Source organism: Balaenoptera ricei, chromosome 1 (assembly GCF_028023285.1).
Source record: "Balaenoptera ricei isolate mBalRic1 chromosome 1, mBalRic1.hap2, whole genome shotgun sequence".
Classification (NCBI taxonomy): Eukaryota; Metazoa; Chordata; class Mammalia; order Artiodactyla; family Balaenopteridae; genus Balaenoptera; species Balaenoptera ricei.
In genome coordinates this window covers 46444590-46460400 of record NC_082639.1, presented here as the reverse complement: position 1 = coordinate 46460400, position 15811 = coordinate 46444590, and positions in this window count along the sequence as shown.

The window sequence follows — 15811 nt, the reverse complement described above, 5'->3', positions numbered from 1 at the left end:
CTGGTAGTATGTTGAATGAGAGTGGTAAGAGTGAGCATACTTGCCTTTTTCCTAATCTTAGGGGAAAAGCATTTGGTTTTTCACCATTAAGTATAATGCTACCTGTAGAATTTTTTGTAGTTGCTCCTTATCAAGTTGAGAAGTCCCCCCTCTATTTCTACATTTGTTGTAGAGTTTTCATGATTGTGAATTGAACTTTGTCAAATGCTTTTTCTGCATCAATTGATATGATTGTGTGAATTTCCTTCAGCCTGTTAATATGGTGGATTACATTGACTGATTTTCAAATATTGAACCAGCCTTGCATCCCTGGAATAAACCCCACTTTGTTGTAGTATATAAATTTTTTGTACATTGCTGGATCCAATAAGCTAATGTTCTGCTGAATATTTTTTCATCTAAGTTCATGAGAGATATTGGTTGATTTACATTTTTAAAAGATTGCTCTGGTTTCTTTGTGGAGAATGGGTAGAAGAGCAAGAATGGCAGCTGGGAAACTAGTTAGATATTGTTCTTTTCTCTCAACCTTGAGTTCGCTCCTCAGCCCTAATCTTCATTTGTTTCTTAAATTACATTTTCCTCCTTTGGGTCCAAGTAACAACATAGTTCAAGTTCAATGAATATAACACTGGTGACCCCAACCCACCAACTCCAGAGAGTTTGCTCCAACTCCAGCAAAAGGGAATAAACTTTCCACTCCAGCCATACAAGTCCTTGTATTGAATATGTCATGTACCTTATTTATGCCTTACCCTTTCTTCAGTATCCTACTAAAGTCCTAGAACCTCCGTAAAGTTTTCCCAACCATTCCAGTCATTGGAAGTGTTCCTTCCTCTCACCTCCTACAGCTCTTATTGTCCATGCTACCCATTTCATTTCATTCATTCACTTATGCATTCAACAAACATTAATTGAGTGTCTACTATTTTGAAGGCACTGTGTAGATACCGGGACACAGCTGTAAACAAATGAGATGAAGTTGCCTTTCCTAATGGAACTTACAGTGTACAGGAGGACTCAGCATTAAATATATGTATATATATATAGAGAGAGAGAGAGACACTCACAGAGAGTGATACAAATCAAGATAAGTGCTGTGAAGAAAAAGCATAGAACATTTAGAACAAAAGAATAGACTTCTTTCATTTTTTTTTCTGTGCATATTCCAGTTTAATCATAAGTTCCTTGAGAATAGAGACCATATTTAATGTTGCTTGGTTAAACTCAGAATCTAACCCATAGTAGGTGTGCAGTGGGGGGGTTATTAATGATGAAGTGGCAATGAAGGAGAACAGTATGGTTTGAGGATGACTCTTTAAGTACCAGGGGCTGAAGAAATTCCACTTTTCTTTGCATCCCTGCAAAAAAGTAAGCAATCTATAGAATGCCTTCCTATTGTGTTGGTTTAAAACACAGGGAACCATCTCTTTATGTGTTTTATCTCTGGCAGGGCTCTGAGAATTGTTTTATAATGCCTATCTACTTACCTCAAATGTCCATGCATATCCATCCTCTCTCCAAGTTATTGTTTTCTAAGACTGTGCACAATGGTGTGCTAGTAAATGTCTAACTGACTACCTCAAAAAACAAAACCACCAGATTTGTAGCATTTGCTGATTTCTGTGGTGTACATATTCCCACCATGGCCAATTTAAAACTACCAACAAGTTGTCACTAAACACAGAGATGAGAAGAAATGCACAGTAGCACATTTTTAGAAGGCCATACAGATATAGCAGACATAACCTCAAGAGCATAGTTAATAGTGAAATGTAATACAATGTTAGGAAGTGGTGAGTCTTTTTGAGTATTTATGACCTTTTTCAAAATAATTTATTTAATTTTAAGTTAATGTAATTCCATTTTAATAATGACTGTGTTTATCAGCTGGCTCACAACATTCCTAAAAATTTAACAACTGGCTCTCGTGAGATGGTAAGAGCCAGCTCCAGCACCCCACTTACTATGCAGCTTAATAGACCCATATATGTCCCAGATGGAATCCAACTATGCTAAATTGAGTCTTTAGTTAGACCAAGAGGAGAAAGCCAAGTTGAATCTTAGTAAGTGACTCTCAACTCTCTCCCCCAGCTCTGCAAAACAATTGAGGGTCATACTAAGAGCTTCAGTGTGGCAATATTTCAAGTTAGCTGACTGAAGACCCACTTCTGACCACCTCTCCCTTGTCTACCTCCACTACAAAGGCTGAAAAATCTAAGTACTCATTTTCTCAACTCCAGTGAGGCTGAGTTGCCAATGGGACATGAAAATGCTGGAGGGTAGAGAGTGGTCTGAAAAAGCTTTTTGCTTTCCTAATGGAAGGACTAGATAGGTCTTTTACCCTTCCTTCCTGTCTCAGATATGAATACGATGTCTGGAGCTGCAGTAGACATTTTGGAACCATGAAGCAATATGCATGAGGCAAAGGCCAAGAGAACTGAAGAGCTACTGGCTGTGGATTTATTGGGCTCCCAGACTAAAACCAAACCAGCAGACACCATCAGACTTAATGTTATGTGAGGGGAAAAGCTCCTATTTCTTAAGTTCTTAGGAGTTTTCTGTTATTTACAGCCCAAACCATTCCTAGCCCATACAGATAGGAATTTCACCTGTTTTGGCTTCTACCACCCTAAAAGCTGGAAATAGAATAAGAAGAAAGGCAACTGATATGCCAAGCATGGTGCTGGGCGTTTTTCACACTTCATTCTCTTTAAGTTTCACAACAACACTATGAGAGATGACATTTATAAATGTGTGTAATTTATCACGGTTAGTCACACTTTAAAGGAAGTGTGTTTTAAAGGAAGATTTGACAGAGCTGTGGTTATATGGACCTTGAAAAATTAATTTCAGTGTAAATTTGCAAAGGTTTGAACACATATCCTTCTTCAGTAAATTAAAAGTACATCATACAAATATTTCCTTTGGATTAATTAGACACAAGCTGCCTACTGACAGACATAGCATAGCATCCCTACCTACCTTTTGCCAAGTGACTAAGGACATTTGATTTGGTTAATAAACAGTGGGGAACACTTTTCCTTTTATCAAAGCTGGCCTGGGTTTCAAGGAAATTTAGAAAAGATCTATCCCCCTGGTGGCATCTGTTAATGAGGAGGAGGAAGTGGTACTTTCTGTGGAGTGGGCTGGTCCTCTCTTAGGCAGGCCAGAGGAGTGTTTCCCAGGGATCTAGAACTCTCCCGGTGGGAGTCAGGAGGGAAACGGAGGTGAGCACTGCATTTCTAGGGCTCCATCGATCAGTCAACAAGGAGTTAGAAGTCCCTGTGCCTTTAAAATATACGGAAGGTAGAGGCTTCCTTGGCATGAGTCAGGAGCACTGAGAAATTGCAGAGGGTGCCAAGGGAGAAAAATGAGCGTGGAGTGACAGAAGCCACATCAGAAATTATATAAACAGCAAGGGGTGTATTCCATCTCAAGGAATGGAATTCCTGCTGCTCAGTCATTCTTCAGGCATTCAGAGGAGAGAGGTATTTACTGAGTGTCTCCTATGAGCTAGGTCCTGGGGATGGAGCAGTGAATTATTAAGCAGACGTAGGTTCTGCTCTCATGGAGTTTACAGTCTGGTGGAAAAAACAAAAGTTAAAACAAGTTATAATGAAGTGGGAGGACTGTTATAATAAGTGAATGCTATTATTTATATTCATCCTCTTCCCTTTAAGGTGTGATTATGTGGTGACATGGAAGAAGAAAGAGCACTGGACAAGAACACCTGGTGAACACCGTTTTGTTCAGTTATAGAACTTCATCAGTTGTGTGTCCTTGAGTAAATCCCTTTACCCTCTCCATCTTTCTTTTTCTTTAAAATGAGGTCAAATTAGATGGTTATGATTCTATTATTTATACTAAAAATAGCAGCAGTAACTTCTAACAATCATTCCCACCCTGCTTGTGATTGCCTCATTTAACAAGTACCATTTATTTGTTTATGGATGTGCCCCAAAGTTTGTTCCAAGGAACACACTATTTCCTGTGCCTTTCCTCTCTCTACATGGCTCTGACTTGGGCTTCCTGGGCCCTCCTTGCTAATACTGAAGGACCAACACCTGAGGTTGGTCATACCAACATTCTACAGCAAGCCTCTATCTTTTGAACTGGTTCTTCTAGATAAGTACATTTCAAAGCAGTAATTCTTAACTCAAAGTCTCAAGTACCTTGGAAAACAAAGGATGAGCTTACAGGAGTCCATGAACACCATTAAAATGTATGCAAAAAATGCAGGCAACATTGTGTGTGTGTGTGTGTATGTGTGTGAGTATTTTGGGGGGAAATGTTCACAGGGTTCATGAGATCTTCAAAGGTGCCCATAATCCCAAAAGAATTTGGAGCACTGGCTCTGGAGATATGATCAAGACATGATCTCACCAACCTCTGAAGGCCCATTGTTCTTGTAACTTTCACCACTAATTCTACAGGGTTGTGCATCTTTTCTATCAGACTATTCCTTTCTTAAGAGTGAAGATTATATCTTATTGAAACAACGAAGTGTACAGGGGAAAAAATACATATATGGAGAGAGAGAGAGAGTTTGGAGTCAGACAGACCTGGGTTCAAATCCCAGTTCCGCCACTTATTGGCTATGTGACCTGAGACAGGTTACTTAACTTTCAGACTGACTATTTTTTTGTCTGAGTTCCTTTCGGGTCTTCTGGAAATGTATCTTCCTTGTCTATAGGAGAGGGCAGGAGACTCAGTCTAAACCAATCGCAATACCTATTTTCCTAGCCATAGAGGTGGACAGCAGAGGGGCACAGGACCCTCACCCGCCAAATAGAGTCCCTCTCCAGGATCTTGCTAAGTGGTACTGGCAGGGGAAAAATCCTTTCCTCTCTGGCTGCAGAGAAGTTGGGGCATGAACCTAAGCTGTGTACAGCCATGTCTCCATTCTTATGAGGATATCTCTCAGTAAAATGAATGAATAGACTTGGCAAACAGCAAGAAGCAGAGGTAGGAGAGAAAGAATCTTGTGAGTTTCAATATTCCAAGCTTCTCAGTTACATGAACCAATAAACCCCACTTTGCATTTAAGCAAGTTTGAGTTCAATCTGTCACATGCAACCAGAATCTTGAGCCCATCTGTAAGTAGGGGTAATAATACCTGTTCCTAAGGTGTTATGAAGATAAAATAACATGTAGCTAAGAACTAAGCAATAAGCTTTCACCCTGCTTGTGACTGCTCCATTTCAACAGGTACCATTTATTTATTCTTCAATGTGTTCAAAGGAGCACCAGTTACACAGGTTATTTCTAGGTTTTCTGAGTTAAAAAAAATAATGAGATAAGTTAAGAAATGCTTGATTAAACAAAATTCTTTCCTCCCATGAGACTTTCCAGGGTCTTCGAATTTGCCTTATGAATTCCCAACTGGGCAAAGTAATATGACCACAGGACCCTGTGTCAAGGAGCATCTGTGAAGACATTTTGGGAACTGCTATCTGTGTGGCTAATTCACTAGGTTGCTGTAGCAAACACAGCTTCAGTGAGAGAGTGACTGTCGTCATCGGTTCCTTTTCTACCTGAGCAAAAGTCCACGAGGTTTTCACCTCAATTCTGACAATTATTAGCTGTGGGACTTGGAAAAGTCACTTCAGTTCTCTGAGTCTCAGCTTCTTCATCTGTAAGGTGATGATGTTAGACTCCATGACCTTTTAGAACCCATCTAACTGTATAATTCTCTGCTTGTGGGATTATAAAAGGTTCTGGGAGATCGGACGTAGAGAGTCTGGACACTCTGGGCCTGTGAAGGCCAGGAAAGGCTTAGGCTGTTGCGTGGAGAATGGGAGGGAAGCTGGTGCACTGCAATCACGGTTCACAGCAGTCACTGGAACCACTTCCACTTTTCGGAGATTTTCTTCCAACATTCTAGCATAACAATCTCTGGATTATCTCAACTTTTAAAAAATTGAGGTCTCTAGCGGCACTAGATTCTTCTATCTTTAAGATTTGGATGGAACAAAAGTAGAGACTCATAAAATAAAAGGTTAATATAACAATGTTTGCCCTGTGGATCCTCAAAGGCCAAGAAAACCTAACAGAAAGAAGTGATAGAGAGTGAAGATCATACAACTTAGAACTCCGGACTCCTGAACAACAACTTTATATTCCTCACTTACTTATTCAAATTTAACCAAGACAGCTGTCAACCGAACTCTCTTCTCTTCTGCTCTCCTCAAACTAACCAACAGGAAACCTTCTTAGGGGTGCTTAGTAAGTGTAAATGAAATGACAGTGGAGGAAACCTTTTGAAAACTGCAAATGCTCCACAAATATATTATTTTTATTATTATTCATAACATTTAAAGTATGATTTTGGCTTTACCACAGACATGACTTCAGGCAAGTAATTAATCAGCTCCACCCTCCACATAAAAGGGATATGGTAATAGGTGGGAAAGATTAGCTAGAAATGATGGTGGACGCCTTTGAAAACTGAGGGTCATTGCAATACTTCCTAATTAATAGTAACCATACAATGTGAAGTTATAAATAGATCTGCATCGGAGCAGAACCCAGAGCGCTCTGCTACTTTTTCACTTGTTGCCATTTTGATTTAGTCCATTAGTTCCACTAGCCTATAATTAGCATAACACCCTGGAAAATTAATCCAGACTGGTGAGTCAACATCAGGGAAATGAAACAGACTTCTAAATCATGTTGAAATTAAGCTGAAGCCTGACAGCCAGGTCCTCCTGGTTTCAGAGGAAATAAAAGCCTCAAGTCTTGGGTTTTCAACTACAGATATGGGAGTCCATTTTTCTCTTTTCAACAACTGAGTTTCAACATTACTAACAAGGTAAATATATTCTTTATTCAAAATTTTAATCAGTCAGAGAATTGCAAGCTGTTACATTATAACTGCATATTCTTCAGAAAATATAATTAAGATAAACTGCCCAATTTCTATCTCCTGGCAAAGATTCTGGGGTCGGCCTGAACAGGAGGGTTCTGAAGGTATGAGATGGCAGAGGAAGTCTTTTACTGGAAACTGTGAGATTGCTGAAATCTGAACCCATGGACAGAGGGATCCAACATGCAGGAAGGGGAGTCGAATAATACTATAGTCGAGAGGCCACAGGCAGATTAGCCACAATATGGAAGGCTGGAGTACAGAACCGGCTACCCAGGAGCAGGAAGATGAAAATGAGGAGCAGTGGAATAAAAATGGGAGTGTGTGTTTGGGACACTTCTGCCTGAACAAGCTTTGCTTTCTTGAGCTGCCATGTGGTATCATGTGTAGGTGAGTATGATGAGCTAAAGGCCAGGAACTAGGTCATCAGAGAAATAAATGCGTCCTTTCATCTTTCTCTTTTTGTAAAACCTTTTCACTTTCCAAATTAAATAGCTCCATTCTCCTTTCCGTGTAAATGCCTATCAGCTTTAACTGTTTTATTTCCAGTTATATGCATGTGATATGACTGGGAAAGTCTGCAGTCTTTCCTAATTAAATGTCAATTCATCTAAAGCCTAAGTTATCATCTTCCCTTCTGGTTGAATCCTGACTTCAGATCATCCAGTCTTAAAATCTAGGAGTCCTTCCTTTTCCTTGATCATCAAATCCAATTGCCAAATCCTTCTGCATACTTCTTTTCAGTCTCACCCCACAGCTGTTTATTTGATCTTTTATGTTCAATACACTAATGCCAGTTTAACCTTCTTAAAGTACATCTTCAATCATGTCATTCCCAGACTCAAAACATTTAATGGCTGCTCACTGCCTAACAAATTCAGGAAAACTCCTCAGTTTGGCAGTCAAAACCTTGGCCTTATCTCCTGTCTGCCATTCACTCCACAATCTGATGGCATGCATTTCCTTAGGTTGTGGACTGCTGGATTCCTAGCTCATCTACGACAAGTGAAAAGCCTCCCAAAGTGGAGGTAGGGGAATCAGTTTGCATGTGCAGGGGATAGATCTGCCCATTAGTCATGGGGGCTCAGGAAAACCCATAGTTGCTGCTGGAAAAATAACCAAAAGCTAAGTTGGACTGCCATCAGGTCAGGTGTATCATCTTTTTTTTTTTTTTTTTTAAATTTTTATTTATTTATTTATGGCTGTGTTGGGTCTTCGTTTCTGTGCGAGGGCTTTCTCTAGTTGCGTCAAGTGGGGGGCCACTCTTCATCGCGGTGCACAGGCCTCTCACTATCACGGCCTCTCTTGTTGCGGAGCACAGGCTCCAGACGCGCAGGCTCAGTAACTGTGGCACACGGGCCTAGTCGCTCCGCGGCATGTGGGGTTTTCCCAGACCAGGGCTTGAACCCGTGTCCCCTGCATTGGCAGGCAGATTCTCAACCACTGCGCCACCAGGGAAGCCCTGTATCATCTTCTTAAGTGACAAAAGACACCACATTAACTTCCATTTATTTATTTATTTATTTAAATTAATGAATTTATTTTATTTATTTATTTTTGGCTGCGTTGGGTCTTCGTTGCTGCGCGCGGTCTTTCTCTAGTTGCAGCGAGCGGGGGCTACTCTTTGTTGCGGTGCGCAGGCTTCTCACTGCAGTGGCTCCTCTTGTTGTGGAGCAAGGGCTCTAGGGCGCACGGGCTTCAGTAGTTGTGGCGCACGGGCTTAGTTGCTCTGCAGCATGTGGGATCTTCCCGGACCAGAGCTCAAACCAGTGATCCCTGCATTGGCAGGCGGCTTCCTAACCACTGCGCCACCAGGGAAGCCCCCACAGTAACTTTTAAATGACTCCCCATTTGGCAATATGCTTTCTTTACTAAAGGGTGGGAGGAGGCTTGAACTTAAAATTACCTTTTCCTCTTCCTTCTTCTAGATTTCTCCGTTTTTTCATACTGATTTTTTTTTTTTTTTGCAGTAAATAATCAGACTCTAGATTCCTCTAAAAGTAATTGCTCTCTTTCCCCAACATTATCACTGTGTTTTTAAGCAAAATATTAGCAAACTAAATCCAGTAACATATATAAAGTAGTATCACCATGATAAAGTGGGCTCTATCCCAGAATGCAAGATTGGTTTAACATCTGAAAATCAATTAAAGCAATGCACCAGATTAATAGAATAAAAAACAAAACCACATAATTATGTCAATATGCAAAGAAAAAGCATTTGACAAAATCCAGCGCCCTTTCATGATAAAACACTCAACAAACTAGGAATAGAAGGAAACTATCTCAACATTAATAAAAGCTATATATGAAAAAGCCAGAGTGAACATCATACTTAATGGTGAAAGGCTGCATGCTTTCCTCCTAAGATCAGGAAAAAGACAAGGACGGCTGCTATTGCCACCTCTATTCAACACCGACCATACTGAAGGTTCTAGCCAGGGCAATTAGGCAAGGAAAATTTTAAAAATACATCCAGATTGGAAAGAAAGAAACAAAACTCTCTCTATTCACAGAAAACATGATCTTGTGTATAGAAAATCCTAAGACATACACTAGGAAACTATTAGAATTAGTAAACAAGTTCAGCAAGGTTGTATGTTACAAGAGCAATACGTAAAATTCAATTGTATTTCTATACATTTGCATTCAAATAATCCAAGTATGAAATTAATAAAACAACCCCATTTACAGTAGCATCAAAAAGAGTAAAATATTTAGGTATAAATCTAGCAAAAGGAGTACAAGACTTGTACTCTGAAAAATAGAAAACAGTGCTGAAAGAATTAAAGAAGATCTAAATAAATGGAAAGACATCCCATGTTCATGGATTGAAAGACTTAATGTTGTTAAGATGGTAATACTCCCCAAATTTGTCTACAGATTCAGTGCACTCCCTATCAGGATTCCAGCTGACTTTCTTGTAGAAATTGACAAACTGATTCTAAAATTAATATATGATTGCAGGGAACCCAGAATGGCCAAAACAATCTTGAAAAAGAACCAAGTTGAAGAATTCACACTTGATTTTAAAACTTACTAAACAGGAACAGTAATCAAGAGAGTGTGGTAAAGGCATAAGGATAGACATATATCTCAATGGAACAGAAATGAGGTTCCAGAAATAAACCCATGTGTCTATGTTTAATTGATGTTTGACAGGGATGCAAGACCATTCAATGGGGAAAGAATAGTCTTTTCAACAAAGAGAAGCCAAACGCAAAAGAATGAAATTGGTCCTTTACCTCACACCATATACAAAGATTAACTCAAAATATAAGAGCTAAACATATAAAATTCTTAGAAGAACATATCGATGAAAAACTTCATGACATTGGATTTGGCAATGATTTCTTGGATATGAGACCAAAAGCACAGCAACAAAAGAAAAAAAAAAGATAAATTGGACTTCATCAAAATTTAAAACTTTTGTGCTTCAAAGGACGCTGCCAAAAAAATGAAAAGACACACACAGAATGGGAGAAAATATCTGCAAATCATACATCTGGTAAAGGATTTGGATCTAGAATATAAAAGAACACTTGCAACTTAATAATAAAAAGACAATCCAATTCGAAAAGGAGCAAAGGACTTGAATAGACCTTTCTCCAAAGAAGATATACAAATGACCAATAAGCCCATGAATAGATGCTCAATATCATTGGTCATCAGGGAAATGCAAACCAAAACCATGAGATACCACTTCACGCCCACTAGGGTGGCTATAATCAAAAAGTCAGCTTATGACAATTAGTTGAGAAAATGTGGAGAAACCGGACCCTCATACACTGCTGGTGAGAATGTAAATTGGTTAGGCTATTTTGGAAACAATTTGGCAATTCCTCAAAAAATTAAACAGAGTTAACATTTGACCGAGCAATTCTGCTCTTAGGTTCTCTTGGGTAAGAGAAAGGAAAACATATGACCACACAAAAACTTTTACATAAGTGGTTATAGAAGCATTATTCATAATACCCTAACATTCAAATGTCCATCAGGAAGGGGTAAACAAAATGTGGTATATCCATATAATACTACTCAGCCATAAAATGGAATGAAGTACTGATATATGCTATATAACATGGATAAAGCTTGAAAACAGTATACTAAGTAAAAGAAGCCAGACAAAAAGGCCACATATTGTAAGATTCCACTTACATGAATTTTCTAGAATAGGCAAATCTATAGAGACATAAAGTAGATTTGTGTTTGTTCAGCACTGGGGAGGATAAGGAAATAGAATAAGGATGGCTAAAGGAAACATCCATCTAAGTTTCTTTCTTAGGTGATGAAAATGTTCGAAAATTGACTGTGGTGACAGTTGTACATACCCATGAATATACTAAAAAAACATTGAATTGTACACTTTTAATGAGTGAACTGTATAGTAAGTGGATTACATCTTAATAAAGCTGTTACCAAAAGAAAAAAAAAATCAATGCCCAAGTAGAGTATTCAAGGTATGGCCATTGGTGCCAATTTGCTGGTGGCTGTTTTTACTAATTTTTAAACATATATAATGGGTATGAATTTGCATCCATCAATATCTGGTAAATTAAATACCATTTTTGTTTAGTTTTTCTGAAACAATTTAAAGCTTACCTAAAACTCCATTTGCCAAAGCATTGAAATGTTGAATTACAGTCACAATTAGGACTCCCTCCCCTACTGCAGGGGTGGGGGGGGGTGGATTTATACAAGTTGCAGGGGTCTTCTGTAGTCTGAAGCATCAAGAAGTGCCCTCTGGTCTCTCTATACTAGTTAACACTGAAAGAATCACAGTATAGCCTGTACAAGCTAAGGTCCTCCAAGGGAAGGTGGTTCTGCTACTTCCCTGCCCTGCTGGAGAGTGGGGAATTTTGTGGAGGCTGGAGATGCTGTAAGCCCAGGCAGTCATTTCTCTCTGAGCTCTTTCTACTTCTTGGGGCACTGTGAGGCAACAGGGCAAGGCTCTTCCTCCTCATGGAATATACAAAATACTAACCTCTTCCTAGTCTTGGAAAACCTCCTTCTCTGTCAGGGTCTGCTCCTTTTACTCCCTACCTTGAAGTACTTTTATCCATCTTCTTTCATTCTATGGGATTTCTGCTCCCATCAATGACAGATCTGCTTTTTTAAGACCATCCCTCTTACTGAGAACAACCAGACAAGTCGGGCAGAATAGAAAAAAATATCTATTTAAAGGCACTGGAAAGTTTCCAAGTGAGAACTTGAAGGGCCAAATCCCAAAGAGAAAGGAAGTTCAGAGAGGTGAACATGATGAGTGAGCCCATCATTTGGCACTGCTTTTCCCTTTCATGCATTTGCTGATTCTTAATCATCAATCAAGAAGCTGAGAAGCTGAGGAGAGCTTTGGGCAGTCTTACAGAACTGAGATGACAAAAATTGGAGATCAAGGGCCACTAAAGAGGAAGGGCTTGGATAAACACCCCAGGCTTTCATTTAGTATAGTAATCTGTTACATTGGTGGCCCCTGCAATGAAACACACCTTCCAATATTTATGCCTTGGGGTGGGTCTCTTCACATTGGCTCTGGGCTTGGTCACGTGATTTGTCTTCATCAATAGTACATCAGTAAAAGAGACACAAACATAGATTTGATAAGCACTTGCTCACTAGGGTTTGCATTTTTGAAATTCTCCCTCTTAGAACCCAGCATAAGGAAGTCCAGGTTATCCCAATGGAGAAATAGGTCATGTGGAGAAGCCCTGAAGGATGGGACATTATCTGGAGAGAGGGGTCATGTGGAAGAGCAAAAAAATGCCCCAGCCAAGCTCTCAGGTGAATGGAACTTTATGAGTGATCCCAGCCAACACCAAATGGAGCAGAAGAACAATCCAGTCAACTCAGAGAATTATGAGAAATGATTAGTCATTGATGTTTAAAGCCACAAGTGTGTGGTGTTTTGAGATACAACAATATATAACCAAAACAGTTGGGAATCCTAAAGTATGCTAGGAGTAAAGGTGGTCCAAAAGTAAACCAGCCCCCACAAAGATTGATGTCTAGCTTCCAAAAATACTTAATCCTTTATTAGATTACTTTGTTTATCATTCCTACTCCTAGTTACCTGCCAGAAGATAAAGTAAATCCACTTGTAAGGAAGATAACATCATCTAGAACCTAAGGTCATCTATATAGTTTTTAAACAATATATAATCTTTAAAATTTAATGCCCAGAAAAAAATTTTTAATTATGCTTACAAAAACATAAGAATTGATTGGTAATCAAGAGAAAAATCAGACAATAGAAATGGACCCACAGAAGCGCAGATATGGAAGCTATCAGACACTGACTATAAAACAGCTGTAATTAATATGTTAAAGAAATTAAGATAAAGAATTTCAGAAAAATGTGAAAGGCATAAGAATTAAAGTGAATTTTAGAATTTAAATACACAATAACTGAAATTAAGAACTCAATAGATAGACTTAGCAGATAAGATGTAGCTGAAGAGAGAATGTGTGAACCAGAGGAAAGGACAGAAAAAAAAATCTAGACTGAAGCACAGAGACAAAAGAATAAAAAATATAGAAACAAGCATAGGATACAGAAATGGTTCAGTGAAAAGAGCCTCACATTCATTTAATTGAAGTCGCAGGAGGAGAGAGAGAATGAAACAGAAGTAATATAAAGAAGCAATAGCCAAGAATTTTCCAAGCTATGAAAGATCTCAAGCCACATATTCAAGAATCTCTGCAAACTCCATTGAAAACAAGTACAAAGAAAACCATCCATAGACACATCACAGTTAAACTGCCAGAAACCAAGAACAAAAAGACAAATATTGTAGATTGGATAAGAAAACAACTCAACTCTTTCATTTCAAAGGTTACCTAGGAAGGCTAACTGATCTTGTCTCCTAAATGGATTCTCTACTTTCACTCTTCCTCTCTTCTATACCATTCTCTACACTGCAGTTAGGTTGATCTTTTAAAAATTTAAATAACATCCATCACCTCTCTCCTCTATACAAATGATTCAGTGGTTTCCCATCCCTTCAGAATAAAGTTCAAACCCCTTATCAGAGTTTAAAAGGCCCTTTCAGATCTGGTGTCTGTCTAGGTTTCTAGATTCCTTTCTCATTGCTACCTCTCTAGAACTCTGCACTCCAAGCACACTCCACTGACTTTTAATTCCCCTAAATTGCTTCCTTCTTACCCACTCCATAGCCTTTGCACATGCTGTTCCTATTCTTTGGAACTCTCGCCCCTCATCTTACATTACTTTTTCTGGTTTTCCTACTTTCTATCATATTATTGTTTAACATTTACTTTGGGAAACTTTCCAGATTTCCTAGATTTGGTAATTTATGCCCATAGGAGGCAAGAAATTTGCTCCTTACTTCCTGAAATTCCCCTATCAAAGCACCTATCACACTTTATTATTACTGCTTATTTTTCTGTCTCCCTTTAAAGCCTTTAAAGTTCTAAAGGGGCAGAAACTATGCATGTTTTGCTCACAGTTGTCTCCCTAGTCCTCAGCCTGCCTCAAAATAGACACTCAATAGATGTTTTTAAAATTACTTATTAATTATTATTAGAAACCCCTCATATCTTATCTTCAAGACAGTCCATTAACTAATCTCCAAAATTTACAAGCAGCTCATGCAGCACAATATCAAAAACATGAACAACCCAATCCAAAAATGGACAGAAGATCTAAATAGACATTTCTCCAAAGAAGATATACAGATTGCCAACAAACACATGAAAGGATGCTCAACATCACTAATCATTAGAGAAATGCAAATCAAAACTACAGTGAGGTATCACCTCACACCAGTCAGAATGGCCATCATCAGAAAATCTACAAACAATAAATGCTGGAGAGGGTGTGGAGAAAAGGGAACCCTTTTGCACTATTGGTGGGAATGTAAATTGATACAGCCACTATGGAGAACAGTATGGAGGTTCCTTAAAAAACTAAAAATAGCACTACCATACGACCCAGCAATCCCACTACTGGGCATATACCCTGAGAAAACCATAATTCAAAAGAGTGACGTACTACAATGTTCATTGCAGCACTATTTACAATAGCCAGGACATGGAAGCAACCTAAGTGTCCATCGACAGATGAATGCATAAAGAAGATGTGGCACATACATACAATGGACTATTACTCAGCCATAAAAAGAAACGAAATGGAGTTATTTGTAGTGAGGTGGATGGACCTAGAGTCTGTCATACAGAGTGAAGTAAGTCAGAAAGAGAAAAACAAATACCGTATGCTAACACATATATATGGAATCTTAAAAAAAAGAAAAAAATGGTTATGAAGAACCTAGGGGCAGGAGAGGAATAAAGATGCAGATGTAGAGAATGGACATGGGGAGGGGGAGGGGTAAGCTGCGATGAAGTGAGAGAGTGGCATGGACTTATATATACAGCCAAATGTAAAATAGGTAGCTAGTGGGAAGCAGCTGCAGAGCACAGCGAGGTCAGCTCAGTGCTTTGTGACCACCTAGAGGAGTGGGATAGGGAGGGTGAAAGAGAGATGCAAGAGGGAGGAGCTATGGGGATATATGTATATGTATAGCTGATTCACTTTGTTATAAAGCAGAAACTAACACACCATTGTAATGCAATTATACTCTGATAAAGATGTTAAAAAAATAAAAACTTAATAGATAAAAAAAAAAAAGACAGTCCATTATACCTCTCTTCAAGACTAAGCTATTTCCTTTTCTTCTAAAAGCTTCTAAATAAGGATAAATGTGAATTAAATATTTATTTTGGGGGGGTCCTTTAACATTTTCAAGATTCTACTGCAATAAAAATAAAAATGTAAGTGAAGGTATGAATATTCATACCACAGTCCCCTCTCCTGCTATCCCAATTCAACAGAGTTTAAAGTGCTCACTTGCTTTCTTACATGCAAAAAAGTGTGATTATACTACTCACATCCTCAAATGACACTTTGGCTTTTCAGTCACTCCAGGA